The sequence below is a fragment of the Giraffa tippelskirchi genome, chromosome 6 (genome assembly GCF_054371585.1).
Source record: "Giraffa tippelskirchi isolate mGirTip1 chromosome 6, T2T-mGirTip1v1.2.pri, whole genome shotgun sequence".
In the NCBI taxonomy this organism is placed as follows: Eukaryota; Metazoa; Chordata; class Mammalia; order Artiodactyla; family Giraffidae; genus Giraffa; species Giraffa tippelskirchi.
Genome location: NC_137280.1, coordinates 153,217,777 through 153,239,676, shown reverse-complemented (window position 1 = coordinate 153,239,676; position 21,900 = coordinate 153,217,777). Strand labels below are relative to the sequence as shown.

At 36.3% G+C, this 21,900-nt stretch overlaps 1 protein-coding gene and 1 long non-coding RNA gene across 6 annotated transcripts in view; both read right to left on the bottom strand.

The window, feature by feature from the left end:
- ATG10 (autophagy related 10) overlaps positions 1 to 21,900 on the bottom strand; it is a 256,590-nt gene that overhangs the window by 115,888 nt on the left and 118,802 nt on the right. The gene's annotated exons all lie outside the window — the stretch shown is intronic.
- LOC145511144 (uncharacterized) lies at positions 5,982 to 10,716 on the bottom strand. Its single transcript, XR_014057545.1, has 2 exons — positions 9,042 to 10,716; positions 5,982 to 8,956 (listed from the first exon to the last, which is right to left on the bottom strand). It is a non-coding gene; the product is annotated as an uncharacterized LOC145511144 (long non-coding RNA).

Below are 21,900 nucleotides of genomic sequence, written 5' to 3'. Positions count from 1 at the left end.
ATACATGACCACTGGAAAAACCATAGCCTTGACTAGATAGACCTTTGTTGGCAAAGTAATGTCTCTGCTTTTAAATATGCTATCTAGGTTGGTCATAACCTTCCTTCCAAGGAGTAAGCATCTTTTAATTTCATGGCTGCAATCACCATCTGCAGTGATTTTAGAGCCCCAAAAAATAAAGTCTGACACTGTTTCCACTGTTTCCCCATCTACCTCCCATGAAGTCATGGGACCATATGCCATGATCTTAGTTTTCTGAACGTTGAGCTTTAAGCCAACTTTTTCACTCTCCTCTTTCACTTTCATCAAGAGGCTCTTTAGTTCTTCTTCACCTTCTGCCATAAGGGTGGTGTTATCTGCATATCTGAGGTTATTAATATTTCTCCTGGCAATCTTGATTCCAGTTTGTGCTTCCTCCAGCCCAGCGTTTCTCATGATGTACTCTGCATATAAGTTAAATAAGCAGGGTGACAAAATACAGCCTTGACGTACTCCTTTTCCTATTTGGAACCAGTCTGTTGTTCCATGTCCAGTTCTAACTGTTGCTTCTTGACCTGCATACAGGTTTCTTTAGAGGCAGGTCAGATGGTCTGGTATTCCCATCTCTTTCAGAATTTTCCACAGTTTATTGTGATTCACACAGTCAAAGGCTTTGCATAGTCAATAAAGCAGAAATAGATGTTTTTCTGGAACTCTCTTGCTTTTTTGATGATCCAGAAGATGTTGGCAATTTGATCTCTGGTTCTTCTGCCTTTTCTAAAACCAGCTTGAACATCTGGAAGTTCACGGTTCACGTATTACTGAAGCCTGGCTTGGAAAATTTTGAGCATTACTTTACTAGCATGTGAGATGAGTGCAATTTTGCGGTAGTTTGAGCATTCTTTGGCATTGCATTTCTTTGGGATTGGAATGAAAACTGACCTTTTCCAGTCCTGTGGCCACTGCTGAGTTTCACAATGTAATAAATGCAAATAAATACACACCCAAGCACATTACAATCAACTGACGAAAGCCAAAAATAAAGAGAAAATATTAAAAGTAGCCAGAAAAAACAACAAATTACATATAAGAAAACAACATTAGAATTACCTATTTTTCATCAGAAACAACGTAGGCAGAAAGATAACATCTTTAAAGAAACCTACATCTTGTGAAAATATCCTTCAAGGATATAGGTGAAGGATTTCCCTGGTGGTCCAGTGGTTGAGAGTCTGCCAATGCAAGAGACACGGGTTCAATCCCTGGTCCAGGAAGATTCCACATGCTGCAGGGCAACTAAGCCCATGTGCCACAACTACCGAGCTCCAGGGCCTGAGAGCTGCAACTACTGAAGCTCATGTGACTTAGAGCCTATGCTCTGTGCTCTGCAACAAGAGAAACTACCACAACGAGAAGCCCACACACTGCAAGGAAGAGTAGACCCCACTTGCCACAACTAGAGAAAGCCTGTGCGCAACAATGAAGACCCAGCACAACCAAAAATAAATACATAATTTCTTTTTTAAAAGAATACAGGTGAAATAAAGATATTTTCTGATAAAGGAGAACTAAGGGAATTCATTGTCACCAGATAACACTACAGAAATGACAAAGACTTTCCCCAAGCTAAAAAGAAACAATAGGGTTTCCCTGGTGGTCCAGTGGTTAAGAATCTGCCTTGCAACGCAAGGGACACTGTTTTGATATCTGGTCCAGGAAGATCCCACATGCCACGGAGCAACTAAGTCGGTGCACCACAACTACTGAGCCGGTGCTCTAGAATCTGAGCCACAACTACCGAGCCTGTGTGCCAAGACTACTGAAGCTTGTGAGCCTAGAGCCCACACTGTAGCAAGAGAAGCCAACACAATGAGAAGCCGATGCATCGCAATGAAGAGTAGCCTCCACTTTCCACAACTAGAGAGAGCCCACGTGCAGCAACGAAGACCCAGAACAACCAACTAAACAAATACATAAAGATTTTTTTTTAATGATACAATAGTGAATTCAAATCTTGATGAATGAATAAAAAGTACTGGAAATGGTAAGTATTTTGAGTAAATAGTAAAGACTAATTTTACTGTATATTTACAAAATACCCGTGAAGTTTAAAGCAAGAATTATAATTTTATTATATGAGGTTTACAATGTATTTAGATACAACATATACTTAATATAATATAAAGTGAAGTATGTGATAAATGGATGCATCAATATATATCTGCAAGATTTCTACATTTTATGTAGACACAACATTAACTCTAATTAGATTGCAAAAAGTTATGAATATATACTTTAATACATAATCATTCACAAAACCATGCAAAGAGGTTTATCCCAAAAGTCAATAGAGAAATCAAAATTATAAAAATTCATCCAAAAGAAATCAGGCAAGAGGAAAGAGGAGCAACAATAGCCAAAAGTCAGATAATAGGAAAAATGACAGACTTAAATCAAGCATATTAATTATTACATTAAATGTTAATATACTAAGCACTTCAATGAACAGGCATAGATATTCACAATGGATTTTAAAAAGAAAAAGCAGTCTTTGTCTACAAGAGAAAAATAGTTAGGTAGAAAAATAAAGATCATATAAACAATAAACATGTAGGTAGATATATAGTACATATATTATTGATAATATCAGAGAAAATAAACTATAAGATAAAGAATATCACTGAAGATAAAAAGGGATACTTTGTAATGATAAAAGACTCAATTTTTCAAATAGAGTCATTAGGCACATATACATTTATGATTAAAAATGTTAATTAAAAATGACAGAGACTAAAATGGACAGAATTAAAAGAAGAAACAGAAAAATCTATAACCATCGTAAAGAGATTCTTTCTCAGCAACTTATAGAAAAACTAAATAAAGCTTTAGTCAAGACATAGAGGATTTATGATTTACCTTAAATTTTTAGAATAGTATGCCCCTCAAACTGTAAAATACTCTTTGTAAGAACAGATGGTACATTTACCATGATAGGCTAATATGTTCGGTCATGCACGTCTCCATAAATTTAAAATGGCTAAAACCATACATAGTATCTCCAACCACAATGTCAGTAAATTAGAAACTACTGCCAATAAGATATCTAGGAAAACTAAATTTTCTGAAATTAAACCAACACACTTTTGGATAATCCTCAGGTCAAATTTTTAAAATTCACAAATTTTTTTGTATTTTAAAATACCTCATTCTTCATGAAAATACAACAAAATAAAATTTGTGGGATTCAGCCACATCAGTGTTTAGAGGGAAAACTATAGCTTTAGGTGCTTATATTAAAAAAAGACTATTCAGAATTAATGACCTAAGTTTCAACTTTTAAAAAAAGCAAAGGAGACCCAAAGCAAATAAAAGTAAGGAAATAACAAAGATAAGAGTGAAATCAACCAAAGAGGAAACAGACAAATCAGAGGGAAAATAGGCCAAAAAAACCTGATTATTTGAAAAGATCTAAAAAAACTAATGAACCTCTAGTGAAATGGGTAAACAAAAAGAACAAAAATCATCAAAACCAGAAATTAAAAGGTATCATCATTAAAAATCTTACAGACATAAAAAGTATACCAAGAAAATGTTTTAAACAACTGCATACCAAAAATCTTACAATTCAAAAGAAGTAGATAAATTCCATGAAATAGCAAGTTATTAAACTCACTAAAAAATAAATACTCTAAATAGCTCTCTACCTTTAAAGAAATTGACTATAGTTTAAAGCCTTCTTACAAAAGAAACTCCAGGCCCAGATGGCTTTACTGATAAACTCTATAAAATATTTAAGGAAGAAATAATACTAATTCCACACAAAATCTTTACAAAAAGACAAGAAGTATAAACACTTGTCTATGCATTTTATGAGGACAGAATTACCTTGATAGCAAAACCAGACAAAGAAAATTCATGAAAACTATAAATCAATATCGCTCATGAACATAAACACAAAGTTTAGTTCAGTTCAGTCGCTAAGTCCTGTCCGAATGTTTGAGACCCCACGAACCGTGGACGGAGGAGCCTGGTAGGCTACAGTCCATGGGGGCGCTAAGAGTCAGACACGACTGAGCGACTTCACTTTCACTTTTCCCTTTCATGCACTGGAGAAGGAAATGGCAACCCACTCTAGTCTTCTTGCCTGGAGAATCCTAGGGACGGCGGAGCCTGGTGGGCTGCCGTCTATGGGGTCGCACAGAGTCGGACATGACTGAAGCGACTTAGCAGCAGCAGTAGCATGAATCGCAGCACGCCACGCCTCCCTATTCATCACCAACTCTCAGAATCCAGTCAAACACATGTCCGTTGAGTCGGTGATGTCATCCAGCCATCTCATCCTCTGTCGTCCCCTTCTCCTCCTGCCCTCAATCTTTCCCAGCATCAGGGTCTTTTCAAATGAGTCAGCTCTTCGCATCAGGTGGCCAAAGGACTGGAGTTTCAGCTTCAGCATCAGTCCTTCCAATGAATGTTCAGGACTGATTTCCTTTAGGATGGACTGGTTGGATCTCCTTGTAGTCCAAGGGACTCTCAAGAGTCTTCTCCAACACCACAGTTCAAAAGCATCAATTCTTCAGCACTCAGCTTTCTCTATAGTCCAACTCTCACATCTTTACATGACCACTGGAAAAACCATAGCCTTGACTAGATGGACCTTTGTTGACAAAGTAATGTCTCTGCTTTTTAATATGCTGTCTAGGTTGGTCATAACTTTCCTTCCAAGGAGTAAGCATCTTTTAATTTCATGGCTGCAATCACCATCTGCAGTGATTTTGGAGCCCAGAAAAGTAAAGTCAGCCACTGTTTCCACTGTTTCCCCATCTATTTGCCATGAAGTGATGGGACTGGATGCCATAATCTTAGTTTTCTGAATGTTGAGCTTTAAGCCAACTTTTTCACTCTCCTCTTTCACTTTCATCAAGAGGCTCTTTAGTTCTTCTTCATTTTCTGCCATAAGGGTGGTGTCATCTGCATATCTGTAGTTATTGAGATTTCTCCCAGCAATCTTGATTCCAGCTTGTGCTTCCTCCAGCCCAGCGTTTCTCATGATGTACTCTGCATATAAGTTAAATAAGCAAGGTGACACTATACAGCCTTGACGTACTCCTTTTCCTATTTGGAACCAGTCTGTTGTTCCATGTCCAGTTCTAACTGTTGCTTTCTGAGCTGTATACAGGTTTCTCAAGAGGCAGTTCAGATGGTCTGGTATTCCCATCTCTTTCAGAATTTTCCACAGTTTATTGTGATCCACAGAGTCAAAGGCTATGGCATGATCAATAAAGCAGAAATAGATGTTTTTCTGGAACTCTCTTGCTTTTTCGATGATCCAGCGGATGTTGGCAATTTGATCTCTGGTTCCTCTGCCTTTTTTAGACAAAATTTGAGCAAACTGATTCTAGCAATAAATAAGAATGTTAAGACATGACCAAGTGGGGTTTATCACAAGAATGCAAAGCTAGTTTAACATTCAAAAATCAATCAATTTAATTTGCCACATAACTGAATAAAAGAGAAAATCATACCGTTTTTCAATAGATGCAGAAAAAGTGTTTGCAAAATTCAATACCCATTGATGATTAAAACTCTCACAAACACAGGGATAGACAGAGGTCTTCCTCAACCCATTAAAATGCATGTAAAAAAATCCTTCACGTAAAATCATGTTTAATGGTGAAACTCTGCATTTTATAAAATTTAAGGGCAATTTAAAGTTTTTAAAATTAGGCTGAAGTGGCAGGGCAAGAAGGTAGAACCTGTACCACCTAGGAGCTGAGACTATAATATGAGGCTATCTAGTGGGCAACTGGGATCTTTCAGGCTATTTTTGTTTAATAGCTTTACTCTGTGTGTGTATGTGTGTGTGTGTGTAATTACACTTCTTAATCAGAATCTGGGGTTATAAAAGTATATGATCCTTAAGACAGAAGAGATTACCCTAAGCAAAGAAGAAAACAAAATTTCTCTTCAGCATAATATTTATATATTCACTAGTATTTTCTTCCTTTTTCCTTTTTTTGTTGTTGTTGTCTAAGCTAGGGCTTCCCTGGTGGATCAGATAATAAAGAATCTGCCAACAATGTAGGAGATCTAGGTTCGATCCCTGGGTCAGGAAGATCCCCTGGAGAAAGGAATGGCTACCCACTCCAGTATTCTTGGCTGGAGAATTCCATGGACTGAGAAGCCTGGCGAGCTACGGTCCATGGGAACCCAAAGAATCGGACAGGGCTGAGTGACTAACACTGTAACACTAACTGTAAAGCAAGATACATTTGTTGGCATCTCTGGGAATTTTACCCAAGTTAGCTTAAATTTTTTTTCATCTGTTTGGTCTCTTTGGGGTATAGTGTGACTGATAATTTTTAGATGATTATTCATCATTATTTCTTCATTTATATGCCCTCTTACAAACCTGAGACCAAAAGAGGGTCTTAGGCATTTTCTGTACTGTTCACAGATATTTTTAAGGAAAACCCTGATGTTGAACTAATTAGCTTAACTAGTAAGGATTGTGTTCGACTCAAGTGTATCAGTTTAAGAAGCCCTTTAAAACATAATCAGCTTTAATAACAAAAATATCTAAACTATAGGTTAATTCCTATATTCTACTCTAATTGTAATTCTCAGTAGATGGCTTCAAATTTTGTTCTTACCAAAACAAATCTCAAATTTTAAATAATAATATTTAATTGATAATACTTTCTACAAACATGCCGAAAGTATTTCATCTTCTGGATATACTAGAAAAGCATCCACAGATATAAGAGGAATAAAGCAAAAAGTAGATACTGTGTTTTTAAAGCAACTATTTCTTGTTTTAAAAAGTAATTTAGGGTTATACTAGGCTCTACAGGCTCCGCCTCCTCTAATAGTAAAAAGGAATATTCATAAATAAAGCAAAAATACCCAGCTTCCAAAAGAAATATAGTCTAACTTGCAACCTTGAAACAGGCACACACTACTGATGCTTAAGTATGAAGAGAAAATTAGGAAATGCCCAAAGAGAACATTTATGTCCCATGGCACCTTCTCAGTGGCTCCTGCTGGCAGGATCACAGGACTGCAGCCATCTATGTCCATCTTAGGAGTTTCCATGATATCCTCAAATTACAATATTTTTTACACCACGCTGAAGAATTAACCAAAAAAAAAAAAAAATCTGGTGATGCGACCTCTCAAGGAAAAAGGATGGTATATCCTTTACTCCTGGGTCCATGTTAGGGTTACTGAACTCCATCTTGCTGAATGTAATTTTATCATTCTACTCATTTAACAAATATTTTGAAGATTTAAGAGTACAAGTTCATAAGATTTCAAATACATTCACAGTAATAAATATGGATCTTCCTGCCAGAAATGTTGTTGTTCAGTCACTCAGTTGTGTCTGACTCTTTGCAACACCATGGACTGCAGCATGCCAGGCTTCCCTGTCCTTGACCAACTCCTGGACCTTGCTCAAACTCATGTCCATTGAGTCAGTGATGCCATCCAACCATCTCGTCCTCTGTCACCCCCTTCTCCCCCTGCCTTCAATATTTCCCAGCATCAGGGTCTTTTCCAATGAGTTGGCTCTTAGCATCAAATGGTCAAAGTATTAGAGTTTCAGCCTCAGCATCAATCCTTCCAATGAATATTCAGAACTGGTTTCCTTTAGGATGGACTGGTTTGATCTCCTCGCAGTCCAAAAGACTCTCAAGCGTCTTCTCCAACACCACAGTTCAAAAACATCAATTCTTCAGTGCTCAGCCTTCTTTATAGTCCAACTCTCACATCCATACATGACTACTGGAAAAACCATAGTTTTGACTAGACGGACCTTTGTTGGCAAAGCAATGTCTCCGCTTTTTAATACACTGTCTAGGTTTGTCATAGCTTTTCTTCCAAGAAGCAAGTATCTCTTAATTTCATGGTTGCAGTCATCACCTGCAGTGATTTTGGAGCCCAAGGAAGTCTGTCGCTGTTTCCATTGTTTCCCCATCTATTTGCCATGAAGTGATGGGATCAGATGCCATGATCTTCATTTTATGAATGTTGAGTTTCAAGCCAGCTTTTTCATTCTCCTCTTTCACCTTCATCAGGAGGCTCTTTAGTTCCTCTTTGCTTTCTGCCATGAGGGTGGTGTCATCTGCCTCTCTGAGGTTATTGATATTTCTCCTGGCAATCTTGATTCCAGCTTGTGCTTCATCCAGCCGGACATTTCGCTGATGTATTCTGCATATAAGTTAAATAAGCAGGGTGACAATATACAGCCTTGATGTACTCCTTTCCCGACTTGGAGCCCATCCGTTGTTCCATGTCCAGTTCTAACTGTTGCTTCTTAACCTGCATACAGGTTTCTCAGGAGGCAGGTCAGGTGGTCTGGTATTCCCATCTCTTGAAGAATTTTCCACAGGTTGTCATGATCCACACAATCAAAGGCTTTAGCATAGTCAATGAAGCAGAAGTAGATATTTTTCTGGAATTCTCTTGCTTTTTCTATGATCCAACAGATGTTGGCAATTTGCTCTCTAGTTCCTCTGTCTTTTCTAAGTCCAGTTTGAACATCTGGAAGTCCTCAATTCACGTACCATTGAAGCCTTGCTTGAAGAATTTTAAGCGTTACCTTGCTAGCATGTGAAATGAGTACAATTGTGCAGTAATTTGAACATTCTTTTTGGCATTGCCCTTCTTTGAGACTGGAATGAAAACTGACCTTTTCCAGTCCTGTGGCCACTGCTGAGTTTTCCAAATTTGCTGGCATACTGAGTGCAGCCAAAAGCATTAGAACTCTTTAAACTTAATGGGGGCTTCCATGGTGTTGTTGCTATTGTTGTTCAGTCAGTAAGTCATGCCCAAAGCTTTGCAACCCCATGGACTACAGCACACCAGGCTTCCCTGTCCATCACTCTCTTCCAGAGTTTGCTCAAATTTATGTCCATTGAGTCAGTGATGCTATTGAACCGTCTCATCCTCCCTGGTGGCCCAGTGGTAAAGAATCCGCCTGTCAAGAAAGAGACACAGGTTTGACCTCTGGGTCAGGAAGATCCCCTGGAGAAGGAAACGGCAACCCACTCAAGTATTCTTACCTGTGAAGTCCCATGGACGAGAGGAGCCTGGTGAGCTGCAGTCCATGAGGTTGCTAGAGTTGGACACGACTCAAGGACTAAACAACAACAAAACACTTTTACTCTCTAGGCTGATGCAAGTCACCTGACCTCTAAATCACCTTACGGCCTCTTGTCTTAAATTTTGGCTGCATTACAATCATAGCAGCAGCAGCAGCAACTTACTTTTCTGCTCAGTCATGACAGATTAAAATGTTGCCTGGAAAAGAGTATGATAGCAACAAAGAAAGTGAGATTTGTTAGAGGAAATGGATGTGGCAAATAAAAACAAAACAAACAGAAGAAGTAAATGCAAGGATTCTTTTTTGTCAGACCATGGTGTCACAAAGAGACAACTGAGCGACTTTCAAACTTTCTTTTTTGTCATCTCTTTTACCAATCACCAAAATCAACCTCTGTATCAAGAAACCAAGAAAAACATGATCAGAATAATTCCCCTTAATTAAGTTACTTTCATAGTACTCCAGGTAAGATTTGCCTAAATCAAAAATGCAAATGTTCTTTCCACAGCTTTTCCCTGCCTGCCTGCCTGACTAGTCCTAAATATGTATTCCATCCATTTATTTTGTGTCTTTTTCCCCATGTATATCCCACAGGCTCTGAAAACTTCCTGTTGGACTAATGGCACCTTGGCAGATTATGACATTATTGAAGAATTTCCCAGTACCTGACCAAAAGGCATCAGTGGATCCAACCTGACTACCAATGGCCAGGATAGTTTCTATTAATTCAACAATTGTTAGCGAACCAAAAGACTTTCGACTTTGTATGTAATTGCAACAAGTCAGGCATTTTTTGAAACGTTAGGTAGTTTCTAAATCTTGTCAACAATTAATCTTTTAACCCAAATTTACTGGTCATCTAGTGGAAGCACAGCACAATATTAATGGGTCTATTTACAAAGAAATGTGTCACAGTAAATGAGTAGCATCCCATACAGTTAATCAATTTAGAGCTACGAAATAGATCTTCGTGGGCACACACACGTATATACCACAAGCAGGGGACTCCTGAAGACAAATAATTCTTCAAGTGTTTCTATTTCCAAAAACAGTGTTTATATTGTCTTTTAGTTCTCTCTGACTGATTGAATGTTGAGGAACCTAGGCTATGGATAAAATAATTTGTTTTTCCAAAGAAAATCAGGAGAATAAAAGCAAGATTGCGATCTTCATTGTTTTTTAAAATAAAATTCATAGTAACTCAGAAAGCCATACAAATTAAAGAATTACAGCTTCCCCATTCTACCACACACACTAGTATGTTCACAAATGTTACTATATCCTTATCCGTTAAGAATCATTTATAATGGCTAGAAATCCATTTGTCTTTAATTGCTTTAAAAGCATTATCAAAACTGAAAAGTAAAATTTATCCAAATGAAAGGAGCAATGGACCATGAAAATTTGAAGAGAAAATTAGTGTAGGACAGATACTTCATCTAAAAGCAGAAACTTCTTTCTAAATTTTGGTCTTTTTCTCTTGCAGTTCATAGGCAACAATCTTAAGGCTTTATTGCCTGAACAATACTCATACTGAAGGAATTATAAGGTATTAGAAAGTTGCCACAGTTTGAAGTAATTTGACCATAAATTAAAGAGTTCAGCCACAAATTCTGAGGCACAAAAAAAAAAAAGGAGAGACTAGTTCAGGAAGTGCTGACCTCCAAGAACTCTCCTAGGGGTTCAAATTTCACCATACTGTATCCCAAGACATACTCCTCCTTGAAAGATTTTCCTTATTTCTCTTTGATGACAACACTATTCCCTAATTTTTCTCCTATAATTCAACATCCTTCTCAGTAGCCTTAATTAATTAACCCTTCTTTCTCTACTTATCTCTTAAATATTTTTATTCCCCAGAATTGTCTTCAGCCATTATTATGCCTCACTTTTCTTACTCTATTAATCTCAAATATTCCATGGCTTCAGGTTTTACTTACATCCCGAATCTGAATTGCCTATTACCAAGATTGCTCTTTCGAAATTTAGATAGTTTCATATCTTCAACTAGATGTTCAGGGCATCTCAATTCAGTGTGTCCAAAACATAATCTTTTACGTGTTAGCTAATTCTGCTCATCCTCATGTATTTCATATTTTAGTTAAAGGTATTAAAATTCATCTTCAACAGTCCCTGGTAGTCAGTAAGTTGTATTGAACAAATGAAACCTGTCAGTTGGTCAACCACTACTGAATATATCAGTATAGCCAGACCCTGTGCCTAGTGCTGGGGAATACAGATATAAGCAAGAAAGACAAAGTCCCTGCCCTCATGGAGATCAGTGCAGTGGAGAAGATAGCCATTAAACAAGTAGCTACAAATGTAATTAACTTTTTACATTAATTACAATTATAATGGCAAAGGAAAAAATAACCTGTTAATCACACACACTAGAAAATTCAGAAAATACTTGAATATTTTTCTTTCCCTTCAAGCTCAATTTCCAATTAGCTCCCAAATCTTATCAGTCTCATCTCTGAAAGTTTTCTGATTTATTTCTTCTTTTCCATCATTACTGTCTTGCTCAATTCAGGGCTTCATCATCTCTTTTCTTTAATTGGTCTCCCTGATAGCAACCTCTCCTCTTTATGGCCCAGTCATGACACTATTGTCTTTCTACAGTATAGATGTGATGGTGCCACAATTCTTCTGAAAACCATTTATGGGTTCCACTTGGCATAAAAAATAAAGCCCCAAATTCATGTTTTTATGGGTCTTACAGTCCAGTCTTCACTTGCCTTTCCAAACTTATTATATTCCTCTCACAATCTTCTTGCACTTTGGTCTTGAGCCATATGACACTTGTGTTCTCTCAGACCTTTCTTTTCTAATACTCGATATCGGAAAAATAAAGTTAGCAGGAAGACATGGAGCTTGGCTGGAGCAGGACTCTAGATGCCTGGTCAGATCATATGAACAAACCTCCTCTTGTTTGAAGCTGCAATAGGTTAAGAAGAGGGACAGTTACCAGAAGCAAAGTAGTTTGACAGTGCCAGGTCAGACTAAGAGTAAATGCTGAAAGCCAGGTCAGTCATCTAAAATGGACCAGATGTCAACCAAGATCCAAAGAATAAAATCAGATACAACAGAGATCAAAGGTTGCAGTATGAAATAGCATCTGAAGCAAACAGTAGGGAAAATGGAAGCAGAAGTATGTTCAAAGCTAAAAGGATAAAGATGACATCTATTGATCTTTAAAAATCTGATTCTCACAGTTGCCATTATTAATGTAACAAGAAATATAATCAACCTCAATTTATTCTTTAAGGTTCTTTTCCATGAAAACGGTCTATACCTCAAGTCCACCCCATCTCCTAGCTAATCCTTTTCTCCATAATATTCCCATGACCCCTTGCATTTGCCACCATCATAACAATCAGCACACCCAATTATTTACTTATATGTCTGTTTACTCAACTAAAACATGGGCAGCATAAGGGTAGAGGCTATGTCTTCTTTATAGTTTCATTCTCAATGGGAACACATATTAATTTGCTAAATTAATGAATAGATGAAATAATCAATGAATAAACAAATGATTAAAGTAGTCTTAACTTAATAGTACCTATTAATACTAATATCTGCCATCAGACTCAGAAACTGATTTTGTGAGCTTGTTGCTTTCGACTATAGAATAGTTTGCATACAGGAGAACCAATTTCTTTTTTTTTTTAGCTTTAACTGAATAATTCAGAAATGGAACTCAAATAGAAATGTTCAAACAGTCCACAAAAGGTGCAAGTAAATACAATTAGAAAATTATCACAATGCCAGTATCATGCTATTCAATAATGTCTTGTTTTACTCTGCTTTTAAATAGTTATATCCTAGTGAGGCAAACATATAACAAACATACATATAACAATTCCACTCACTAATTTATTTCTGCATTAATAGTTTGTTTGAACTGCATGAAATATAAAACATGGATACTTACAATAATATAAAATGTATACTATGTGGCTGTTCATTTACTGATGTGAGAAATTCTTACTTAACAACAGCCCTGAGACTAGAAATGTAAGTGTAAGTGCAATTCATAAGTTATATTTCATAAAATAAATTTTATTTTAGAAATAAAAATATTCTTCTCTACTTTAATCAACAACCAATTTAACCAAATATTTACATTACTTGAACAATCAAAACTATTATCTACTTATCTCAAAATCTTGACAGCACACATAAGTGAAATTCTGTAATCTTTATGGCATATAATTCCATGAGAACATACCCTTTGGAAATGCAATATAAATTTGTTAACACTTCGAAATAAATATGTTGAATTAGATGATCTCAACAGCACCTTCCAGATAAAAATTCTATTCTATTACAATTATTTTAGATTAAATAAATAGAGACTAACAGGTATAGTAGTACATTTCACAACAAACAATGTCAAACTGGCTATATGCCCAGTCACTTAACTGGCCTTTGAAACACACAGCTGTTTCCCAGGAAGAATTAGCAGTCATTACCCTTATTATCTGTACAAATTATGCTCTTAGCCCTTTGACCTGGTTCCATCTTATCTATTACAGATCTCTTTTGACCTTGCTTCATCCTATCCTCTCAAATCCACTACTGCTACTGCTCCTCTGGTTTCTCTCTGAAGCTACTTTTTTATATTCAGCCCTCAAATCTGGATTCCATAATATTTCAACCAGTCCAACTTGCCATGGAAGACTCTCCCCTCTGCTGACCTATATAACCAGCTTTGCTACCAAATTTGCTGTATCCACATGAGAGGCAAATGTGCAAGACAACTTGTCAAGGGTCATGGAGCAGGCAGGATGAAGAACTATGTGTCCAAAATATGATACAGTACGATATCATAGGACATGAACAGAGCTTAGAGGTAAACGACAGATCTGAATCCTAACTCTCCCATTTAATGACTGAGTAAATGAACTTGGAAAATGGTCTGATCTTATGATAAACAAGGAGCTCTCCCAATTCAAAACGGTTTATCATGAAAACATTCCACCACACACAAAAGTATACAAACAGTATAATGAACACCATATGCCCTTTAGCTAGTTAAAGATCAGTGAACACTGGCCAATCTTGTTTCATCCACTTCCCCACAAATACTTTTTTCTCTAAAGCAAACCCTAGGTATCATAGTATTTCAACTAGAAACTTCACTTTCGTGGTTTTAATAACATAACCCATGGCTATTTTCACACCTAACAAAGTTATCACTAATTCTATAAAAATCACCTAATGCCTGATCCAGGATCAAATTTCCCAGATTGTCTCAAAACTGTCTTTTAAACTTTTCATGGTTGTTTCTTCTAAACAGGCTCCAACTAAGAGCTACACATTCTATGACATCTTTTTTTTTTTATCAGATAATAAGAGAGAAAATCTCTAATAGGCATTAACTTGACTTGTTAATTCTGTGATTTGGTGAAATGGAGGACTTTACTCCATTCAAAATAAACTTCTAGATCTATGCTTTTCAATATAATAGTCATTATCCACATGTGGCTATTTAAATTGATTAAAATTAAATAACTAAAAATTCAGTTCCTCAGTCATATTAGCCATACTTCTGTTGCTCAAGAGCCATATGTGGTTAGTGGCTACCATACTGGATGGCAAAGATACAGAACATTTCTCTGATCAGGAAATAAACAGTCATATGGGATATATTTTACATCATTGCAGGAAATTCTATTAGGTATTCTTGTTCGAGATCCTAAAGAGAAGACATATCTTTGCACCAGACTGCCTCTCACTTCACAGAACTTATGAAACAACTCTTACTATAAATCTAATGTACAGAATCATTGAGGACTCTTTAGAGTCATCCAAGACCTACTAGACCACTCCTGGTCCAGAGTCCTTAGATATGACTGACCAGCAGGCCACGACCGACAAATGGGCTATGCTTCCAAAGTTTATTTGTAACTTGTTTTGAACTTGAAACCATTTTTTTATTCAGGTTCCAAGCTACTCTTAAAACTCCAATTAACTCAAAATATGGCTGGAATTTTATACAATAAATAACAGTAGGAAAAACACTACTATTGCTATTGTGGACAAGCCTGGAAACCAAGCAATTGTACATTTCTCTAATTTTTGTGTGTACAAGGGTCTTTCAGGTAGAGAAGAAGACAAGAGAGTGTGACTGGAAAGGTCTAATCTCTCACTCTCTTTCCTCTACTCCCTCCATGGTAGAGAACACAGAACACTGGACACTTCACTTCAGAAGGGTTCTCCCCAACCTAAGGCAAAACCAATGATATGGGATATTTGTAAATGAGTCATAAATAAAAAAATCGAACAGTCCAACAAAGGTAATTCCTTATAACTTATTTACACTAAGCAACATGAAGTCTTTGTCTGATTATTCCCTCCTACATCACAGTTTCAAAAGAAAGAAAATTTTATATAATTTAGGGTTGGTGCAGGTCTTTCAAATCTTAACAAAGAAAGAAATCATAGACTAAAAGATTACTAGATTTAACTGTAATCATTTTTAAAATTATATATTCCAAAAACATTGCACAGTTAAAATACCCCCCTCAAAAAAATCTAGATAAAATATTTGTAATATACACATCAAAGTGCTAACGGTTTTAACAAATAAAGAATTTTATAACCAGTAACAATTGAGTACTTAATAGAAAAATGGACAAAGAATAAGGATAAGCAATTTATAAGGGAAGAAACATAAATGGCAGAATAAATAAGCAAATTTTCTAACTTCACTGATAAGGCAAGCATCAAAAATCAAAACAAAGATAATTTTTTCCTATCAAACAAGCAAAAAGAAAAATATTAATTTAAATTGGTAATCTCTAGCACTCACTCTTAGAGGGAGGCTTGCTAGAGAGCAGAGCTATTGGCACCTAAAGGTACAATTCCTGTATTTCTCAGTGCTCAAAAGAATGAGAACAATACACTTGAAATAAGTCTACACCTCACTCGAAATGCAAAGTGCATCAAATAAATATAAAATAACACTCCCAATAGTTACAGTGAAGAATTTTATTAAGGGGCTGGGCATGAAAAACCAGACTTTTATGTAACATTAGTTTATCTCTATTATATTTCATGTTAAGGCATTTTAAAGCTTTTTAAGTCTGCTAGTCTGCATCGTCTCTGCATCGCTTCTTGGCATTGACTCATTAAGTATTCTTCATCTGATTCAAGGCAAAATATGCTTCTGATCAAATATGCACTCACATGCTCTTTGGCAAGCTACAAACCAAATTAGAAAAATCATAAATCTGGTGCTAAATGTTCTGGAGAGATGGTATATACTATACCTTCCTTATCAGAAAAGCACACATATGGATTGCAATATGTCAACAAACTACGTCTGTGACTTTTCTCACTCCTAATTTTAAAAATCACAGATCAATAAAATAAGCTCTATTACTATATTTGGATTAATAACTAACAAACCTAACTCCTCACTTCCCAAATGGAATTCATTCAAAATTACTTTGAAAGACACTTGAAATGTACTTGAAATGTACATTTTAATAGCTGTATCTGCATAAAAGTTAAAAATACATTTTATATCCCAAGGCTGATACCAATTTTAATATCACTAACCACTTACACAATATGGTTCTCCAAAAAAGTTTGCTGTTAAATAGCCTTTAAAATCATTCTATCACTTTGAATATGCCCCTTTATTTAAGACTTTCAATTTCCCTCTTTAAACTAACATAACAAAAATGATCAATAATCACTAATCTTTAGTCATATATGCAATGTGCATTTTTATGTCACAGTTTCACATTAAAATCACTTTCAAAGGATTTTAAATAATTGTGACATTAATGTCCAAAAACCATGTATATAGTAAACAAAATTCTTTGCTGCTCATAAGAATCAAGGTCCAAAAATACTATTCTGTTCATGATCATTCACTAAAGTTAACAAAAACTGAATTCTGCAAAATGAGATTTAGGTATACAATTAACCTACAAACTTTGCAACCCCGTGGACTGTAGCCTACGAGGTTCTTCTGTCCATGGAATTTTCCAGGCAAGAGTACTGGAGTGGGTTGCCATTTCCTTCTCCAGAGGATCTTTCAAATCCAGGGATCGAACCTGGGTCTCCTGCATTGCAGGCAGACGCTTTACCATCTGAGCCACCAGGGAAGCCTATAAAACAATAAATCTTTCTATTCAAGAAACAAAAACACATTTTTCAAAATTCTATAGGACTTAATCACTGTAAATTTTAATCTTGAAAAGAAACTATATTAAAATATCTATAAAAAGAGTCAAAGCCCCCTCATATTTTATTTAAAAAGTTAACAGACATTAATTTTTAAAAATTTATCATAATTGTTATTCAATATTTAAATATTTATTTCAGGACCAATACATACAAAGTGGGCTTCCCTGGTGGCTCAGATGGTAAAGAATCTGCCTTCAATGCAGGAGACCGGGGTTCAATCCCTGGGATGGGAAGATCCCGTGGAGAAGGGAATGGCTACCCACACCAGTATTCTTGCCTGGAGAATCCCATGGACAGAGGAGCCTGGTGGTTTATAATCCATGGGGTCACAAAGAGTCAGACACCACTGAGCAACTAACACTTTCACTTTCACATGCAAAGTACGCGTTACATTCTGAGCATGCACCATGAAGAGCAGGATGCATTAGACATTGTTGTTGAATTTATCAAGGAGAAAACAAACTGATAACAAAGATCTGACACACACATCTCAGAAACATGGAATTTCACAGCATGAAGGATATTTAATCTGACATAGGTAACTATATATGAGAGATACTATATTCAAAATAGGGAAATTTCTTTGTGCTTTCTTAAAAGTTCAGCTTTATGACTACATTATGTAATTAGGAATCTTCTACTCTCTTGCATTTTTCCACTTGTGAAATACCTCTGTATGCCTTATACCCACTTTTTTTTCCAGCACTGGTTTTATCATAAGTGAAACATATAATACAACAAATATCTATCATCTATCATTTGCTGTGAATATTTTACCTGTTGCAATTTTTCCTTTAACATTATTCACATATTATTGTTGGTTATTGTTGTCTGAAGCTTTTTTTCTTTTTTGATGCAGAAAAACCCATTGATCATTTCTTCATGTTTTTTATTGGGAAGCCATTCTTAGAAAGATTATAGAGGGTCACCAGTGTTTTCATCTACTAGTTACATGGGTTCTATTTTAAAAAATTAATTATTCAGCCCATCTGGGATTTTATTCTGGGGCATACTGTGAAATAAGGGTTCAACTGAATTCGTTTTCCACATGCCTATAACATTAAAGTTAAATAGAAGATGCCAAAAAAATTTGAAGAGAATAATAGAAAAAAAGGAAATCATGCACAAACCTGAGAACAATTAAGCAAGCACTGGATTCTTCCACAGCACCGTTTAACACCAGAGGACAACTGACCAGTGATGCGGATTTCTGAAGAAACCATGTCCCCAGCGCAGTCTGACTAACCAAGATGTCTCCATGGGATAAATACAACAAAAGACATTCTCAACAGGAAATAGCCACCTATAGACTTGTCTAAATAATTCCACTTATTGATGGAAACTGAACAACTCAAATATGAATTAAAATTAAAATTCAAGGATGCAAACACCGCGGTAAAAAATAAAATCATGGTGAGTACTGAACTCCAGTTAAATATACAACTAGATTTAAACCATTATAGGCTTTAGTTTAACATTTATATAACAATGTAAATGTTATAAAGCTTAAACAAGTACAACTAATGTAACAAACAAAAATTGGGATGGGACAAGAAGGTAGAACATGCACGTGCATCTTTCAAAAACAATCTGTAAGGTCTCAACAGAAACACGTATGGTAAAACAGTAACTCTAACCTCGTTATGTTTTTCATTATCTCGGTTCTTAACTGTAAACAGATCTTTCAAAATATATACTTATACTACATCCTGTGGTCAAGAAGCTCTTATCCAGAAGCTCTACAGTTCTTTTAGGTACCTTAAGTTTCTTTCCCTTTTCATAAATTTAAGTAAAAGTAAATTTAATCCTTTTTATTTAAAATAATAGGCACACTCTGATCAACAAAGCAATAGGAAAAAAAGAAAGAAGGGAGAGAGGAGGATGTAGAAAGGGAAGGAAGTTCTGTTTCTGGTTATTTAATGTATTATGGTTGTTATTTAAGTAACAATTTTTAAAAGTTCTTCTTTGTATTTTAATTTTAATGAACTTACACAAAGATAATAGTGATTTTTTTCTGTTACAAAAAAATCAAATACAAAGTAGTCATAAAATAAAGGTTACAAAGGCACTGTACATCTTTTGAAAACTACACAAGTGAGTTTGACCCATACACAACACACCTGGATATCAAACTCATAGCTCATAAATTTTGAGCCAAGTGGTAGTCCTCTGGGATCTTTTAACTTTGCATAAATAGAGCTGTGAGGTGGAAGTCTACTTTGTATTTTAGTACACAACTAAAGGAACTATTTAGGAAGTCTGATCTCCTGAATAAACAAACCCGATGACCCTCCCTTCAGTCCCCATCCTAAACTGTGCCCTGCAGCAGCTGACTCTGCTCAGGTCCTCTACACTCTGGACAGTGGCTGCAGCGCTCTGCACTCAGCATCAATGTACATATTGTTAAGTGACAAGTGGGGCATTTTCCTGTCTGCTCGCAGCTCTGTCAGTGTCTGTACAGGCTCCTTCCCGCACTTCTTCCTTTCCTTACCTTCCTACATGTAGGCATCCCCCAAGGTTTGGTTCTCACTTCGCTCCTCTTCTCAGTCTAATTGCCCTGAATTATCTCATTCACTCCCAAACTCTAGCTCTGGCTTCTCTTCTGAGCTCCAAACCTAAAACTGGAAGTATGCGCTAGACATCTTCACAAGGATGGATGCCCTCCAGCATTTTCAGTCTGATATGACAGCACCGAATAAACCCCGCCCTCCACCTCCACTCCAGCCTCTGTCCCCCTTTACATCTCCAGTGGGGGTAATGGCAGCTCGTTCAACTTCCTGGTTACAGACTGAAACCTGGGCATTCTTTTGGACACCAGCTTCGGTCCAAATTTGCTATGAGAACTGGTGCACATTACCTAATATACTTTTAGTACAAATCTTTAAATCTCAAGATATTTCTAAAGGCTTCCCTTGTGGCTCAGACGGTAAAGAATCCGCCTGCAATGTGGGAGACCTGGGTTTGATCCCTGGGTTGGGAAGATGCCCTGGAGAAGGGAAAGGCTACCTATTCCAGTATTCTGACCTGGAGAATTCCATGGATTGTACAGTCCATGGGGTCACAAAGAGTCGGACACAACTGAATGACTTCCACTCCAGTATAAACAAAGTTTATAGGTTTAAAAGTATTTGAATTGAATTTGAATACTTCTAAAGGATATAAAATATGTAAATACAAATACATATATGATTTAGGAACAGTATTATTGTATAAATGGTATGCGTGCAAAAATATATATACAAACACATATACATAGGTGTCTGTATATACACATGCATGATGTGTATATCTAAAATATAAATAAAAGATATTACTATTATAGAATAGTCCCCCCATGAACAAAAGTACATAAAGGTCCAATTTTATTCTCTGAGTTCTCCAGGTAACCTTTTACCCTGAATGAAAAACATCAGTTGTTTCCTTCTAATGGCTTGCAATTTGCTCTCCTTTGCTGAAAGAATAAAACCAAAACCCCTAAGCATGGATTTCAAGGTGCTTCATATCTGACTCCACCTTAGCTTTCTGATCTCATTTCCCAGTACATCCCCTCTATTCACCATTTCTATCAAGCCACACCCCTATACTTTCCTTTTCCCAAATACATCCTGCATTGCTGCTCTTCTCTCCAATCTAGAATCTCCATTTTAGAAAACTTCTCCTTCAAGGTCCAATTCAAATATCAACCTCTCAATGATATTTCCAATGATTCCATATCAAGATAACTGGCCCATATTCTACCTTATAAATAGGGAGATCTTCATAATTCTCTCTATTCAACTAGATTGTAAGTACCTGAAGGACAGAGACTGTGGAGTATTCACCTTTGACTCTTCATTACTTGTCTTACACACATTAGACATTTAATAGACGTATGCAGGATTGAGCTCCAATACTTTGGCCACCTGATCCGAACAGCCAACTCACTGGAAAAGAACTTGATGCTGGGAAAGATTGCAGGCAGAAGGAGAAGAGGGCAACAGAAGATGAGATTATTGGATGGCATCACCAACTTAATGGACATGATTTTGAGTCAACTCCAGGAGATAGTGAAGGACAGGGAAGCCTGCTGTATTGTAGTCCATGGGGTCGCAAAGAATCAGACACAACTTGGCAACTGAACAACATGTAGGGCTGAATTGCATAAATAATGCCTTTTTTAAGTCTTTTAATTTCAAACAAGAATTAGAAGCATAAAGATAGTTAAACCTATAAAGTAAAAAGTGCATACTCATTAAATGATCAGTTACAGATATATTTTTAAATGAAAATGGAGAAAAGAACCTAAAAATACACTATTAAGCTTGAAACTAAACAAAAATATTGTTTGGTGCTCCCTCTGCTGGCTTTGCAGCAGCAACTTACTGGCTGAACACTGACACTACAAAGAGGTAGACAGAGTCAGCTTACTGCTCCTTGTGTGAACCTCCTGCAAATAACCAGAGCAGAAATTTGTTACTGAGTTCATTTGGAAATAATCCTATCTTCCAAAACATGTGGTTTATGAAAATTGTTTATAAAGAAACAAAACTGATCTTATAGTTGTGGTGATAATAAATCCTATAAGAACTCCAGCCCATATGTTTTCTAACTATACCACCTAATTAATGTAT